General features: G+C 51.3%; 1 long non-coding RNA gene across 10 annotated transcripts in view; it reads left to right on the top strand.

Moving 5' to 3' along the window:
* LOC113953990 overlaps window positions 1–16,276 on the top strand; it is a 104,579-nt gene that overhangs the window by 38,676 nt on the left and 49,627 nt on the right. For all 10 annotated transcript variants that reach the window (XR_003530064.1, XR_003530075.1, XR_003530072.1 and 7 more), the window contains exons 5-6: window positions 5,063–5,211; window positions 5,535–5,693. This is a non-coding gene — a long non-coding RNA (uncharacterized LOC113953990). The remainder of the gene's footprint in view (window positions 1–5,062; window positions 5,212–5,534; window positions 5,694–16,276) is intronic.

The raw sequence follows: 16,276 nt of genomic DNA on the forward strand, positions 1-16,276 counted from the left end.
CCCCCTTCCTGCAGCTGGGGCTGGAGCCTGGTATGGAGGCAGAACATCCAGGTGGGGTTTAAGGCCACGTTTTCTTTATATCCTTTTCCTTTGGTAGGTGCTGAGCTGCATTTTCACCACCTATGGCTCTCCTTGGCACAGGAGGAGCCCGATGGCCCTCTCTGATGTGTCACTCACAGTGCAGCCTCTCTGATCCACCCCTCATCCTCCTCCCTGTGGAGGAGCTCCTGGGCTCCTCTGGAGAGAGTTCCTGTTCCCAGGGCTCCAGCTGGTGAGGAGTGAAACTCTATCAGTGCTTGGTGAGTGCAGGAAGCTTCGGATGGATGAGAATCCAGCATGGCCGGATGCCTCTGGAGCCGCCCCGCTGTGGGGCCCGGCTCCGGGTGCTGCTGACAGGTGGCACTGCCTGCCTGGAAGGACACTGTCCCTCTCCAGCTGCTCCCTGCTATCCCTGGCTGCACGCCCTCTCCAATACCTGCTGCTCACCCAGTTAGCATTCCAAGAGCTGTGGCCACCTGGGCTGGTGCTTAGAGGGGGGGATTTTCTGTACTTAGATGAAAAATGCAACAGGAACTTTAAACTGCCCTGTGGCTAAATTTGGCTCAGTGTTCCAATCCCTGCAGCTCCCAGCTCTTCTCCTCTGCCCTCTCTTAGCGAGAGGCAAGGAAACTATTAGGTTGCACCAAGGAGCCATCTAAGCAGCTACTAAACACCTTCCCTGAATGATACTCTTAGTGCTTCCCCAGCCTCAGGGGGAAGGTCTGGGTGTGAAACCAAGAAAGGAAGAGGGAACAGAGCGTGTCATGGGGAGTTCCAGCTGATGGGATGAATCCATAGTATTCCTAGCTGCCTAATCAAGATTTTTGTGACACAAAATTTGCATTTACACACTTGTGCAGCAGATGGGAATAGGAGCATCTTATAATTTCCAGGTGCTTGAGCCCTGCTGGTACCAGTGCCAGCCTGGATGCCATAGGATTGGTTTCTGTGCTGTCAGGAGGGAGGAAATGCTCAATTCCTTTCAGTGACCACTTGCAGAATTTTCCACTGAAGACTGGGAAAATCCTTGTCACATTTCCCAGTGTTTCTATGGGGTGTTGGGAAGTGATCATAGAGAGAATCATACCCATTTCTGCTTGGGAATGGGAGAAACAGGATGTTGTTCCTCATCTCAGTCACGGACATGGATTGAATGGAGCTGGTAAACTGGGATAACCGGGTATTGCTGGTACTTGCCAGGTGATTAACCTGTCTTCATATGCCAGGGAGGCTTTCCTGGAACTGGAGACACTGGCCAACATAAATTGCTTCTGTCAATGTGCTTTATTGGACTACATCAAAGTAGAATCGATAGCGAGTTAAAAAAACCCCACCAAAATGGGCTTAGTAAGGCAGAGCAAGTCATAAACAGAGTGGAGTGCTGGGCAGGTCAGGTTTCACCTGGCAGCCAGGAAAATAGGGGGGTTCTGGCGCTGCTGGAGGGTGATTCATTGCACTGGAATATTCCAGGGGAGGGGAACCATCCAGGGGTTGTTAGCACACTGCTGCAGGGAGAGGGGCTCAGGTTTCTGCCTCCAACTTCGCTGTCACAGATTTGTACTGATATCATCTATATTGGTGCACGTTCTCTGTTTCCACTTAACCCAGATGAAAGTGTGGTTATTGTGTTCTAAGGTTGCTGGAACTTGTTAATAATTTAGAATAATAGAGTCAAATTAATTCAACTCTTAAAATCGAGCTTATTTGCATTGGCTTGTCTGGGTTTTTTTGTAGGAGATCTCTCTGTGGGCATGTGTTTGTGTGAGCTTTTTGTGTGTGCCTGGGAGTGTTTGTGTGCATACGTAATTTCCCTCTCCATCTCACAGCCCAAAGAGGCTGAGCTGGGTTTAAACGTTGGACAGGAAAAATAGTTTCTCCCTGCCTGTCAAGAAGGTCCGCCCCTAAGTAGAGCCCAATAGCTGAGGTATAAATCCATGGGGAAAAAAAATGGGGTTTGTAATGGAAATGCTCCCTCGTTTGAAATTATAGCCGGGCATATGTGAGGCTGGAATTCCTGCTGCAGCATCCAGACGGTGCCTCAAGCTGGCTGCACATTCTCAGGAATAAAGAACCCCCCCCAGCCTACCTGCAGACTGACCTTTGTGCTAACTCTGACACGCAGCTCAGGAGCTGTTGTGCTGCACGAGGCGGGTGCGATCCCGGAGTGACAGATTGCTGCTGACAGGGAAAGGCTCTTCCAGCTGCATTTCTCTGCAGCCCCAGCGATATTTCCAGGGGCTTGTTAGAGGAACAACAGCACCAGCCAATAACCAGTTGGTCTAAGCCCTGGGGACAGACCGTATGGCCCACACTCTGCTTCCTGAGCTGCGAATGTGGAGCAAATTCAGCTGCTTTAGCACTTCCAGCCCTCACATTATCCAGCAAAGGAACACACCCGTGTGTGCTTCTGTCTGTGGCAATGCTTGCACCTATAAATAACACTGTTTGTATGTGTGTGTGTGTGTGTGTGTGCATATTTATGTGTCTGTGTATTTATTGTGGGGGAGGCTGGTTGCAGAGCGGTCCAGAAAATTGAAATCCTTTTGTGCAAATCCTGCTCTCGCGGAGGGAGCGGAGCCAGGAGACCAGGGGTGATGAATTGGCCCTGAACCGCGATGACAGTCTTTTTTTTTTTAAGTCAAAACAATTTCAGGGAAAGGGTCTCCAAAAGAAGTCCAGTTTTAGAAGGTGGCTCAATTGAATTTCTGGTTCCTGGCTGCCTGCCTGGAGGGCCTCTTGTCACTTCTACTTTCTTCCAACAAGGCAGAAGGCAGAATTGACAGCAGCCTTCCCGCCAGGCTGTTAGGGAAGCAGGGAAGCCAGATGCTTTGCCTCCCTGCTCCCTCCCCCTCCTGTGGCCCGGACAGCCAGAGAGTTAAGTTGTTTAACTCTTGCATTTTCCCTCTTCAGCATTCCTGGTCTGAGCCAGCGGGGATCCTGAGGGATGACACAGCGCCTGGAAGTTGGCGCGTGTGCACCAGGGGGTTCCTCGGTGCTGAGGGCAGGAGCGTGCCTGGCACGCAGGGAAGTGTCCTGAGGCTTTTGTACAGTAAAATTAGACTTTTGCACAGAAAGATTCTGCACAGAGGCACATGGTGGGAATGGGCTGATATATGAGCCTCTCTCCCAGAGCAAACCCAGGGCAAAGAGCTGTATAATATGATTTCAGAGCTTCCATCCCAAATCCACTTCTAAACTCACCCTCAGCCCCTGCTATTTATGTCACTGCATGTAGTGACATGTAGTGTAGGTGAGAGCTAGAATATTCCTATAATTTCTTCAGCAAGGACAGTATGCTCAGGCCCCTCTTTTCTTTGCTGAGACTCATCATCTTTAGATGGTAAGAACTGTGGAAGGTTTCAGTTGCTGTTGAATTAACATTTCTACATGCATCATTTCACTAGATAATTTGCTGACTCTAAAATTTTTGTGTAATCAAATTGGTTGGCTGTTTTAACATTTGTCCAACACCATTTTTAAGTGGTAGTTAAATGATGTGGAGAAGGGAGCCCTTTCTTTGGACTCAGGGCTGCAGCAGGGTGAGGTTCTGTAGTTCAGTTTTTTGAGAAAGGACCTGCTCCGAGTCAGGGGTTGTTCACTTCTGACACACATGACCCACAGAGCCCTTTTCAACTGCAAAATGGGGTGACAAAGTGGTAGTGGATGGCCAGGAACTGGCACCCTCTCCCTCCCCAAGCTCATCTCATTGCCAAAAGCTCTGCACACTGGCTAAAGTGAGAACCCTTCTCCTTCCCTACTTAGGACGAGACAACGTGGCCTCAGGCTGTGCCAGGGGAGGTTCAGGTTGGACATCAGGAGGAATTTCTTCATGGGAAGGGCTGTCAGGCACTGGAAGGGGCTGCCCAGGGAGGTGGTGGAGTCCCCACCCCTGGAGGTGTCCAAGGAATGACTGGACGTGGCACTGTGTGCTCTGGACTGGGGGACAAGGTGGGGATGGGGCACAGGGTGGAGTTGGTGACCTTGGAGGTCTTTTCCAACCTCAGTGATGCTGTGAAATAGCCCAAAATGGGACCAAACCAGGGCCTTGGAGGGAAAGTTTCGGCAGGGAAAGGTTTACATTAGATAATAGAAGAAATTTCTTCACTGAAAGGGTGGTCAGGCATTGGAAGGGGGCTGCCCAGGGAAGTGGTGGAGTCACCATCCATGGAATTGTTCAGAAAATGCGTGGAAATGGCACTTGAGAACATGGTTTAGTGATGACCATGGTGGTGGTACTGGGCAGATGGTTGGACTTGGTGATCTTGGAGGTCTTTTCCAACCTCTGATGCTGTGATTACGTGTTTCTGTGAGCTCCTCTGCTCTGAAGCTGCCAGGCTGGGGGTGAATGTCTCTGCAACCTGTTGGCTCTGCCAGGGGCCATCCATGGGGTTCCCTTAAAATTCATCCAGCCTCTTCTCCTCCTGTGAGCTTCTTTATGTCCTGTTGTATCTCTGTGCTGTAACTCCTCCCTTCCACCACTGATCCCTGTATCCCTGTGCCCCCTTCCCCTGTGGCGAGGATGGTGATGGAGCAGCCTTTCCTCCATGCTTGGCATCCATGCTGCCCTTGCCAGCTCAGGCAGGACTGAGCATCGGCCTCGGGCAAACCATGAACATTTGTCGCCTGCAGCGAGGCAAAAAGTGTTGCCCGGAACAGCCTTTGGAAATATTTTAATTACCCTGGTTGATCTGGCAATCAACTGACTTGAGGTAAAGATCACAAGTGGAGACAAAGTCTAAGGGGAATTTTATGCTTGGAGTCAAATTTCAGCAATGTTTTTGAAGCATTTCTAATTGGGATGGTTTAACAGCCATGGCCAAACCTCCCCAAATCCAAACAGTCGGGATGTTCATGGAAAGCAAATCAGTCACGCGGCTCCAGCCCAGCACTGGGAGGTGGGGGAACACGGGGCCTATAAAAGAACCAGCCCAACCACCGAGGTCGTTCTGAGCAGCTTTATAGTCAGAAAACTCCTTTAATGGACTGTAAATCAAAAAATGCAATTTATTTTTTGTTTCTCCAGACTTCCCAGTGAAAGATGAGCCCGGCTGCATTCAGACTGAGCCATCCTTGCCAGCCAAAGCAGATTCTTCATGCCTGCTTCCAAGCAGCACGAGCTTAAACAACTGGTGTCAGAGTGGGGTGTCTCTACAGTCCTGGCCACGAAGAGAGGTGATTATTCCTCCCTCATAATTCCATTTCCCGGAGAGGCGTGCACCTTCCTCTGTTCTGTCGACATGTGCTGCTGGAGAGATTCATTTCAGTAATAAGGTCCTTGCAGTGAAACTCAACAAAAATGAAGGGGCAAGTTTATTAATTATATATTTTACAGTTAATGAAAGATAATATTTAACAGAAGTAATTGCAGGCGTCTGCCTTGATGGCACAATTAATTTCCAGTAATAAACGAGTTGTGTGTCCCTTTGTTGGACTGATCAGTTACAGAGACAAATCCTGCCTCGTGCTAAGCCCCTCTTATCTCTTCCCATTTGCAGGAGATGAAACGTTCTCCTGCTTGGAGCACAGGAAAGAGGCTGGAGCTGGGCTGCCATCTTCACAACTGAAAAACTACAGTGAAATCGGAGTTCTTTGTTCATGTTTCATTGCCTGCTTTGAGGAAAACAGTGATCAGGAGATGAGACATGAGCCTCGGGGTGAGTGCAGATCCCACCCCCCCAGCTCTGCCAGCACACTCAGCTGGGCCTGGCTCTCCCTTCCTGTCTGTCCCTGCTCTGGGAGGCAGAGAAGCTTTGTTATGCAGGACTCAGGTATTTCACCCCTCCAGCTGCTTCTCAGCATCTTCTCTTCCCTCTCTGCTGAAATGCCACGTAGGAGCTCTTGTCACTCATCTCAGCTTGCACTCAAGCTGTTCCCAACACCTGGGCGTGGATATACAGGAGCTGTCTGTGTGGTACTTGCCAGGCTGTCAGACCACAGGCCCCTTTGGGATCTGCCACAAAGGGTGCCCCGAGGTCTGGAGAGTGGGAAACTTTATTCTGCACTATCCTGGGAAGTGTTTCTCTGCTCCTAACACCTTTCAAACAGGTGGGTAGGTTCTACCTCACAGAGGTGTCCATCCCTCATTATCTTCCTCCTAACTGAGGTACACGCAGAGCCTGTGACACACAGTTGAGTGATTTTTATTCCCTCCACTTGAGGGAAGTATCTTACAACGTTTTAAACTGGTCCTCTGTGATTGACTCCTGCCACCTATTTCTGAAACGCAGCCAACAAGGTAAAAGAACATTTAGAAAAGTTAATAGATCCATTTAGGACAGGAAGTGAACCCAGGAGTTGGATAAAACACTGTAAACAGCCAAACCCAGCAAGGCTGCTCAAACCAGAGCCATCCTGTGAGAGTGTGATGTTCCTTCCTGCTTCCTTTTCTATTTTGCTACAGAAACTGTTGGTGCAGTTGCTGGGTTCTCCCCATGGGGCTCACTGCAAAGGAACTGCTCTAACAGCTCTGCACACCTCCAGACAAGGTTCTTCCTATGGAAGAGGTGATGGGAGCTGCTCTAGGAGGTGTTTATTCCAAGGCATGCCCACAGGGATCAGGGTTAGGTCCAGCCTTCTTCAGTGTCTTCATTAATGAGCTGAAAGAGGGGGTAAGCAGCATGTTAGTGGCATGGAGGATGAAATGAAGAGGGAACAATGCCAAGGGCCAGGGGAGCTCACTGGTTCCAGCCCAGGAGTGAGCAGGGCTGGACTGTGTCTGCCACAGGCTCAGTCTGGCCTCACACTGGCCTGGTTTGGTGAGTAAAATGCAGAGCTGGGGCTGAGTCTGGGCAGTCAGAGCAGCGGGTTGGGTTTGTGAGGGCAGCTGTTCAGCTGAGTTTTGGCTGCTCTGCTTTAAACCCCAGGTTTTCTGCAGACCCAACTTGTAAATATTTAAGCACACGAGTAGCGAGGCTGGGTGGGGGTTTGCAGGCACGGAGGGAGGAGAGGGTGTGTGAGCTGCATGTCTGTCTCTCTCGTGTCTGCACCCGTATGTGCACGTCTGCCAATACCTTCCAGAGAGATTTTCATCCAGAATGCTCTGACAGCCTTTCAGGCATCAATCACACAGCACTGCAATCCCCCTGCAAGGTCAGGGAGTGTTACCAGCCTGTGCCTCCGCACTCCTCCCACAGCAAGAGTTTGTGCCTGAGCAAGGAGGGATGGGTAGAGGGATAGTGACTCCTGCAAGTGTGTGCATTGCCTGCAGTCAGAGCTTTCCTGATTCCCAGAGCCAGGGATGGGATCCAGGTCTCCTGAACCCCCGTTCCCTACCTTGACCACTGGAAATGCTTCCTCCCCACAGAAACCTCACCGTGAAACCACCCGCCGGAGCAGGGCTTTGTAGTCTGGCAGGGAGAGCGCAGGCCCTGCTCTACCCGATCCGCAGGCGCATTTTTGGGGTTACATGTTTACTGAAATCTTGGCTTTGCTGGTCTGGAGAGAATAAAAGTTGATTGTTCAGCAGCCAGGGCTCGGCGTCGCCCTGCCCGTACGTGTAACTGCTCAGCACAGCCACCCCAGGCCAGAGGGGATGTTTGTGGGGCCGCAGCCGCCCGTGTGAGCAGCCTTGTCTCTGCTCTGTGGTAAACACAGCTCTGGTTACCTGCTCTCACTGGAGCCTTTCTGGCTTCTCCAAGCCTCCCCTCGGCCGCCTTGACTTCAGGGCCTCGTGATAGCTGGATTGATTTATTTATTTAATAATAGAACTTAAAGAAGGGGTTGTTTTCCAGATTGCTCCGGCCCAGGCAGTGGCTGTCTCTGTGGAGCCAGGTCATGGTGGGGTTAGTGTGGAGGGAAGCAGGGCTGCCTGGTGAGCCTCAACTGCCAATCCTACTATTCCTTCTGCCCCTCAGCCTTCTCCCTGTAACCCCCCTCCTCCTGCCCTGGCAGGAAAGTTTCCAGTGCCGTGCAGGCTGTCCAGACTTTGCCAGTTCCATTGCTCTCAGGATGTGGCAGGGATTGTATGAAAGGAAGTTCACAGTCCAAGGCTACAAACAGGACAATATGACAGTAGAGAGAAGATGACAGAACACAAGGAGTGGGCCTTCCATTGGTTATTTATCCCATCTCTTTGTTCCCATGGCTGGGAAGCAACTGCACTCCTTTGGATGATGGATTAGTCAGCGTTTTAAACAACAGTCAGAGGTCTGTGCTCTGAGGCATCTGCTGCTCCTTATCTGAAGGCAATTAACTCCTGGCTGGGGTGGGAAAGGATTCCCCTAATCCCAGCTCCACAGACAGTGCCCACAGGTCGAATGGGCCATTGTGCTGCTTTAGGAGACTTGATTTTATTCAGCTGCCTAAAATGCTGAGCTCTCTGAGCTCTGCCTGGCAGCTCTGCCTTGGGCAGAGGTCAGTCCAACCACCCTGTCATCGCTGCTCTCCTGGCTGTGGGTTTTACAGCTGGAGAAGGAAACCCATCCCCGTGGCTCTCTGACCTTGGCTGGGCAGGGTGTTCAGGTGCATCTTAAGAGGCTGGAGTCTGTCACAGCACAGCTCTGCCTCAGGGGGGTCGTTTCCCCAAGGTTTGGCTCTTCCTTCAGGAGTAAATCTGTGTCTTCACACTCTGCCCATAAAACTGATAACAGCGAGATTGCTTTACACATCAGCAACAGAACAGAGACAGCAGAGGCAATCAGGACCCAAAATAATTATGTTTATCATCTATAATAATCACACAGAGTCTAACAGCACATTAGCACTTCCAGCAGGCAGCTTTCAGCAACACAGGAATGCAGGCAGCGTTTTGGAGGATGCGCCGAGTGTTTTAAAGGACACCAGCCATGGCTGAACGTGCCCTGGGGGATTCTCTGGGCTGCCAGCACCCCCTGCTATTGCCTGTGTGGGGAACAAGGGCAGGTCCAGTGCTGAACCCGTCTCTGTAAAGTCTTACTGGGTGTAGTTTCCAGAGTCAGGCTATGGAAACAACAGCTCAGCCCCTTTCTCACTGATCCCAGGTATTTGGAAGGTGTAACCTGGAAGAGTCTGCAGCTGCTCCATGGAACCCCTTCCATGGAAGGGATTATTCCAAAGGAACTCTCTGATGTTTCACTTTGTGATGCTGTCTCTGCTCCTCCCTGTTTTCCTGCCAGTCCTGGAATACAGAACCCCGAACAAGGACTTCAGGGTTGAGTTCCCTGCTGGCAGAACTGTCTTCCCCTGTGATGCTGCACTGTCTGGGGGTGCAGGGCTAGAAATGTCCAAGAAAATCCAGTGATCTCAGTTCAGACCAGGTCCCTGCAAAAAACATTTGCAAGCAGCAAACTCCACCATTCTTCACTCCCTAACCCCCAGCTCGGTCCTCTCTCTCCACTGTTAGGGAGAGCCAGGCTTTGCAGCAGAGGAGAACAGACCAGAGAAGGTCCTGGCCAAAAGGAGAGCAGTCAGTCAGTGCATTTATCCATTGGGTGGAAGGTCTCAATAACTGTCTGCTTGGAAGGAAAGGTCTTAGAGCCAGATTTGTGTGTGGAATTAGTTGGAATTAGTTGAGTGACACTTCATCTCTTCCACAGAACATCTGAGCTGCTGCACATTTATTTATTCTGATGTTTTTGGTTATAAAGTGGCTTTCTAAACCCCTTGTTTTCCATGATGATCTCCAGATGAGGGTGTAAAATCCCTCCTTGCAGGATGCCAATCCTGAGCTGTCTCAGGGTGGAAGGGAGGGATAGTTCCCATCTTCTCTGTGTCTGTCAGTGGGAACTGGTGTTTCTCCTGCAGACACCACCCCACTGCCAAGAACTCCACTTTAGCAAGGCTCAAAGGAGGTGCTTTCAGACCTGAAAGGGGTTTTTTAGAGCCAAACATTGATGTAACTGCATTTTTACTAAAATCCAAATGCAAACCAATCAGCCTTTCACTCCAGCCCTTCACTTTTCCTGCAGATTGCTTTTCCAGGGGCACCCTCTGGCTTATCTGCAGGACTGTGGGATGCTGACAAGACAGGAGCTGTTCTCCTGTATCTAAAGACAGCCAGCTCAGGGGCTGAGCCAGACAAATCTGTGGTGTGGGTACCCCATGCCAGGGAGCTGAGGAGGAGCTGAGCTCCCTGGAGTGCTCCAGGCCTGGCCAGAACAGCCCTTCTGTTCCCTGTGCAACTGAGACTCCCCTGCTGTGTCAGGGATGTGCAGTTCTACAGTCAGAGGATAATGGGGGGTGAAAGGAGCCTCAGGGAGTCTTCGGAGCCAGCTTCAAAGTGAGGTCCAGTCAGCTTTTGTGTCTCTTCAAGGGCAGGGATTGTTCTGCCTCTCTGAGCCCCTGTCCCAGATAATTGGGTTTTCCAGGAGCTGAGTGCTCAGTAGCTGAGTGTGAAGTCCTTTCCAAAATCTTTGCCCTTTTCTGTGCTGGCAGAGGTTCTGCTTGCAGAGCAGGTTTATCACTGACTGAACACCCACCAGGCTTCCCCTGTGCTCCCAGAGCTCCTCCAGCCCCTTCATGGGCTTTTCCAAGTGCAGAAAGGCTGAAGCTGGTTCCCATCCATGGGAAATGCATGTTAGAACCAGAACATCACAGTAAATGTGCAGCAGCTCAAATGTTTTGCTGAAGAGATGAAGTGTCACAGGCTTTTGATGGGATTCCAACTAATTCCACACACAAATCTGGCTCTGAGACCTTTCCTTCCAAGCAGACTGTTACAGAGGACTTGGGGCCAGCCTAGACCGCCCCTGGATGCCCTGGCCCAACTCAACCAGCCAGGGAAGACAGTGAGACCAGTGTAGCAAGGGGCCTGTGTGTCCCTCCCATGGTCCTGTGGAGGAGAGAATGGAACAGCAGAGGAAGGGATGCAGCTGGGGGAGCTCCTGTGGTCGACCCTCAGCAGGAGAGCTGCAAACCTGAGCTCTGGGGTTTGGAACTGTGCCAGGAAAAAGGAGGAGGCTTGCCCTGGAGAGCTCCCACCAAAGTGTGAGACTGGTGGAGGAGAGCAGAGGAGCAGAGACTTGGTCCTGACAGTGATCTGTCAAACTTGCTGCAGAGTCACAGCAAAAGGAGATTGTGAGGAAGACAAGTGAGGAGCTTTATGGGTGTTTTTCCCTGCTAGAAGCATGAATAAAGAAAAGCACGGCAGTGCTTCCTTGGAAATCTGGTGGGTGGACTGGTGCTATGAGCTGATGGAAGGTGGGGGCTGATCCTTCACAGTGAATGGAAGGTGACAGATGGGGAGAGGCAAGGAAAGGCCTTCAGCACTGGTATAATTAACTTACTCCTGCGAACATCGGGATGGGCTTTTTTCCTAATATGATAGAGAAAAGAGGGGATCTTTGACTGAAAGGGGATAATGGGAACTCTGGAGGTGAATTTGGTTGGCCCTCTGTTCCTGAGACACTTGAAGCAAAGACCCTGTGCCGGCTCCAAGAGCAGAGGGAGGGCATGGACTCCCTGGGCTGCATCCCCTGGGGTGCCTCCTCTGAGCTTCATCCATGGCCCTGAGCTCTGGGTTTGGAGGAGGAGGTGAAGAGCCAAAGCCCCTTCACAGCAGTAATGACTTCACACCCCTGCTTTTTCCCCATGAGCCTTTTCCCTTGCACACTTAACGAGTCTGAGCTACTTCATTGTGCCTCAGTAATTGTGCTTTTAATTATGCTGTGTGTCTACGACCATCTGTTGTGCTCTTTTCAGAATCTGTTTCAGTTCTGATACCCCCTTTTGAGATGAAGGGACCACGGGTGCCCACAGTATCCAAGGTGTGGATGAATCATAGATTTTTCTGTTCTGTTTTCTGCTTTCCAAATGATTCATTCCACTTGATCTGTTTCTCGGTGGTTGCTGAGCCTTGAGCTGACATTTTCATGGAACTGACAGCTTTATGTGGAAAAATGGGAGTCTACCAGGAGGAGTGAAAGTGGTGTCTGTTGGGAGAGGAAAATCCTGATCTTTCCAAGAGGAGTTTATTTAGCCAAGGAATATCACAGGACTCTGAAAAGAGAGGTTACAGTGGCTCCAAGTGTGGCTGTCACCTGGGAGAGAGGCCATTGGGAAGTCACTGAGGTTGGAAAGATGCTGTGACTTGCCAATAGATGGATAAGAGGAGCATGGCAGACCTCCTGCTTGGGCAGGGCTGCAAGGGAGAGGGGAATTGAGCCAGGAGAGGGAGCTGGAAAGGCTCCAGCTTCAATAAAGGACATGAAGAGAAGCAAAACAAGAGAGTAATGAGCCAGAGAGCTTGTTAGGAAAGGAAGGCAACTGCACATTTGGGCAGAGGATGTCCAGCAACATCTGGGAGGGGGTTACATCCAGGGGTTGCAGTGGAGTGGGGCTGGACAGAGGAAGCAGCAGCATCCCAGGCTACCTGTCCCTGTTCACTTGCACACCTGAGGGAATGGCTGGAGCTGTGCCAGGGGAGGTTTAGGTTGGACATTAGGAAAAGGTTCTTCCCCCAGAGGGTAGCTGGGTACTGAACAGGCTCCTCAGGGCAGTGGTCACGGCCCTAAGGCTGTCAGAGCTCAAGGAGGGTTTGGACAATGCTCTCAGGGACAGGGTGGGATGGTTGGGGTGTCTGTGCAGGGCCAGGAGTTGGACTTGATAATCCCTGTGGGTCCCTTCAAACTCAGGATATTCCATGATTCTCTGAAGTTAAGCTTGTGGATCAGATGGTGCTGCTTGCCCAGGCCTGGGAACCCAAGAGGAAAGATTTGGCCTGGAGGGTGAGAGCAGGGAAGAAAATGTAACATTTGCTGGGTGAGAGGACCAGGCTTAATGTCAGTATATTTGGTGTAGGATAAACATGACTCAAACCAAGGGCTGGAGTCCTGCAGGAACAGTGACCACAGCTGGAGAAAGACCAGGAGGTGAAAACCTGCAAGTGCCCTGTTCTAGTTTTTAGGATAAGGGAATAAAACTGTCATCTGGGGCAGCTGTTTATGTATTTCTGGCACCTTTGGGCAGTGTAAGGAGCATCTTTTCCCTCACAGGGAGACATTAAGGTTGGGTGGTTTCCTCTTTGTCCTGTCTGCCCTTGCCCTGGCTCCTTTCTCCTGGTGTGCAGGGATGTCCTGGGCTGTCCCACTAGGCTGTGACGCAGGAACACCTTGTTCTCAGCAGGTGAGCTCTGTGTCTGCACTCTTTGCTGTTACTCCCTGGGCCCAGGAAGCCAGCCTGGACAGCCAGCAGGGTGTGTGTGCCCAGTGCTGGCTGTGTCTCACTGCCCTGCACCCTCTGTGCACACAGACCATGCTGCAGCTGGGGCTCTGATCTGGGTTTGTGTGTGGGGACAGGCTGGGTGTGGGCAGAGTGGGTATCATATATGGTGCCAGACCCTCAGTACCCTCAGAAAAGTCTTATTCCATCCCAGACCATGGAGACCATCCCTTGACCTCTGGCAGATGCTCCTTGTCTTGTTTTCTGAGCATCTTTAAAAGATATTTTGGACTGCCTTGATGTGATTTCCTAATGCCCTTTCTGCCCTTTGTCTTTCCCCTGGGCCTGACAACTTGCTGCCTTGATGTCACCCATCGTCACTGCTCACGTGGGGAGCAGTGAAAAGAAACACCTGAGTTTTGGTTGCTGTCTCTGTTCCAACATAAATCACTCACAGATCAGTTCAGGGGCTCTCTCTGTTACTCCTGCATTCAGGTTCCTTTCCAGTCTCCTCCTGTACCTGCAGAGTGAGATGCCAAGCTCCAGTCACGGGGCAGGACCGTAAATGAGGTTCCTTCAAAAGCTGGTTCTGTTTAGCTCAAGGCCGTAATGGGGAAACGGTGTTTCCATTAAATGCCCTTTGTATCAGTCCCTGGAGCTGGGCTGTGGGTGAGAGAGGTGCCGGGATCCCAACAGGCCCCTAATTAATTAGCAACCCCACTCTCTTTGTTGGCAGGGCAGGGCCTTCCTGCACTGCCTCATGAGGGTTAATTAGGGTGGAAGCCAAGGAGAGGCTCCGTTTCAGTGGCAATCCGTTAACATTCCCCCTGGCTTTATTCCTCACAGGCATGTCTTGGCATTGTGAGGGGCAGCCAAGACTGAACATATGGCTGATTGTGGACTGTGACCTTCCCAGAGCGGGGCAAAGCCAAGTGGCTGGAATTTCCTTCAAGTGCCACTCAAGAGCCTACCTGATGCCATGGAAAGCCTCTGTGACATTTCTGGGACAACAAACCCATGGCCCAAGTGCCAGCAGCTGCTGTTCCCTCATGTTCTACACCATGGACAGCTCAGGGACTTCGGATGGTGCAGCTGGTGCTTTGTGGGCTCAGTGCTTAGAGGTGGTGAACAGCAGCACAGCTCCATGGCTTCTCCCTGGTGGGGCCTTGCACAGCTCTGGGAATCCAGGGGACTGCAAGATAATGCCCTGAAGGCAAGGTCTGTTGGGATCTTACCTGTCATCAAACGAGCAAGCACATTTGGGGTGAGGTGTGGTAGTTCAGCAACTCTCCAGTCGTTCTGGGAGTGAAATCCACGGCTGGCTGGCCTGAGAGAGACCTTGGCTAAGCAAAATGGAAATGCTCACAGTGGTTTGCCAAGGTCTGAGTGGGAAAAACCTTTCTTGGAAGAGGATTTCCCCTCTTCTCCTGAGGAGTCCCCGGCTGCTGAATGTGCTTTGTTGCCATGGCCTCGTGTCTGGGATTTGCTTTTCTCAAGACCTTGAAACCCATTCCCCTCCCCAGCTCCTCATGGAGCTTGATGCAGCCTGTCTCTGGGAATGCAGCTGTTTGCTCTTTCTCTGAAATCAGAAAAGATTTCTGCTTTCTTTCCTTCTGCTCTGCAATGACCTAATTACTTAACTTCCCATTGCAGCCTCTTCCTGCAGCACTTGCCAAAGAGCTCCTCAAAGCCTCCTGGCCCCAGCGTTGCAGGAGGCGGATTATTAATCTCTCTGTGCTCAAGGATAGAGGAGATGTTTCCTCCTCTTTTGGTCTAGCAACTCTTCCAGACAAATCTTTAGCCTTTCCATTCAGCACCAACCCACAGGCAGCTGGGAGGACATTGGAGTGATGATGCTCATTCCAAGGCAGTGCAAACTCTTTACGTACGGTTCCTCCAGGCTCCGCTGGAATATCGTGTACTTAATTCTTGGCATAACTTGATCCATTCAGTCTTGGGATGATTGGAGGAGTGTCTGGTCTCCCTCCTTCCACGACAAAATAAGGCCCATAAATAGCCATATTCCTCTTGTGGCAGGGAGACTAGTGCACACAGTGGGTGGCAAAGGCTAATGCAGATAAAATATATCCCCTCTGGCTGTGGTTTCCCAAATCTGTGATGCCCTGGAGATGTGGTAGTGCATGGAGCAGGAGGGGAATGCGAGAGGTGGTTAAACAGCCATGTCCTGCACTAGGATTTCACTCGTGTGCCTGTGCTGCATGTGGGGAACAGCTGCTCTGCTCCACAGGAATGCAGCATCCAGGGAGGAGTGTCCCAGGCACTGCCTCCCTTCTCTGGGGGGTTGTGTGAGGGCAAAGTGCTGCCTTTGGGACCAGGACAAACAGTGGGTCTAAACCCACTAGACCCCTTTGGCCACCCAGTGACCTCACTCCAGGAGATCCTTTGGAGTCAGCAAAGCATGGGCAGATTTGCAGTGATGTCTAAGGAGAAGGAATAGGAATTGAGCAGGGGATGTTGGAAGGGTCTGGAAAGTTGCTGTTCAAGTCAAGGGAACTGGATGTGACCGGTGCTGGAAAAGAGATCCAGGAGATGAGTGGGGCAGGAGACAGGCGAGGTGGTTTAGAGTCACCCCGGCCCTTCCTTCCTTGAGCAGCTCTGCCACTGCCACTTGCTCCCACAGCACCACCATCCCGGGACCTGCAGGGCTGTCTCCTGCCTTGTGCAGTCCTTTGGCTGGAGAGCAGCACCCTGCTCCCCCATCCCACCCTGCACCTGTGGGACTGTGTGTATCCATCATCCCAGAGCTGCTGGTACCCAGCACGTGCCTCAGCTCCGGGGCAGCAGCTGGCAAATCCATTTGCTCAGCAGGTGTGTTCTTGCATTTGCTGGAAGAATAGGCTTTTTGGAAGAGAGGGGGAAGAGAGCAAGGAAAACCTGGAGGGGGGGCAGGAGGAAATAAAGGGAAGTAGATGAGAGGGAAAAGGCAGTGAATGACTGGAAGAATTAGAGATGGAGTGTGGAAAGGACTGCTTGTCCCCCGTTGCTTTGAGCACTCAGCAGATCCTGTGGTGTGTCTGCTTTATTACTGACAGAGTTCTCCCTTCTGTCGGCTTGTTTCCTAATTGCTGGTCTTGTAAACTGCTTGATTTATGGCTCTGTTCATCAGTCCTGGCCCTCGGGTATAACATGCTTTTCCTTCCAG

The sequence above is a fragment of the Corapipo altera genome, unplaced genomic scaffold (assembly GCF_003945725.1).
Source record: "Corapipo altera isolate COAL_440 unplaced genomic scaffold, ASM394572v1 308, whole genome shotgun sequence".
Classification (NCBI taxonomy): domain Eukaryota; kingdom Metazoa; phylum Chordata; class Aves; order Passeriformes; family Pipridae; genus Corapipo; species Corapipo altera.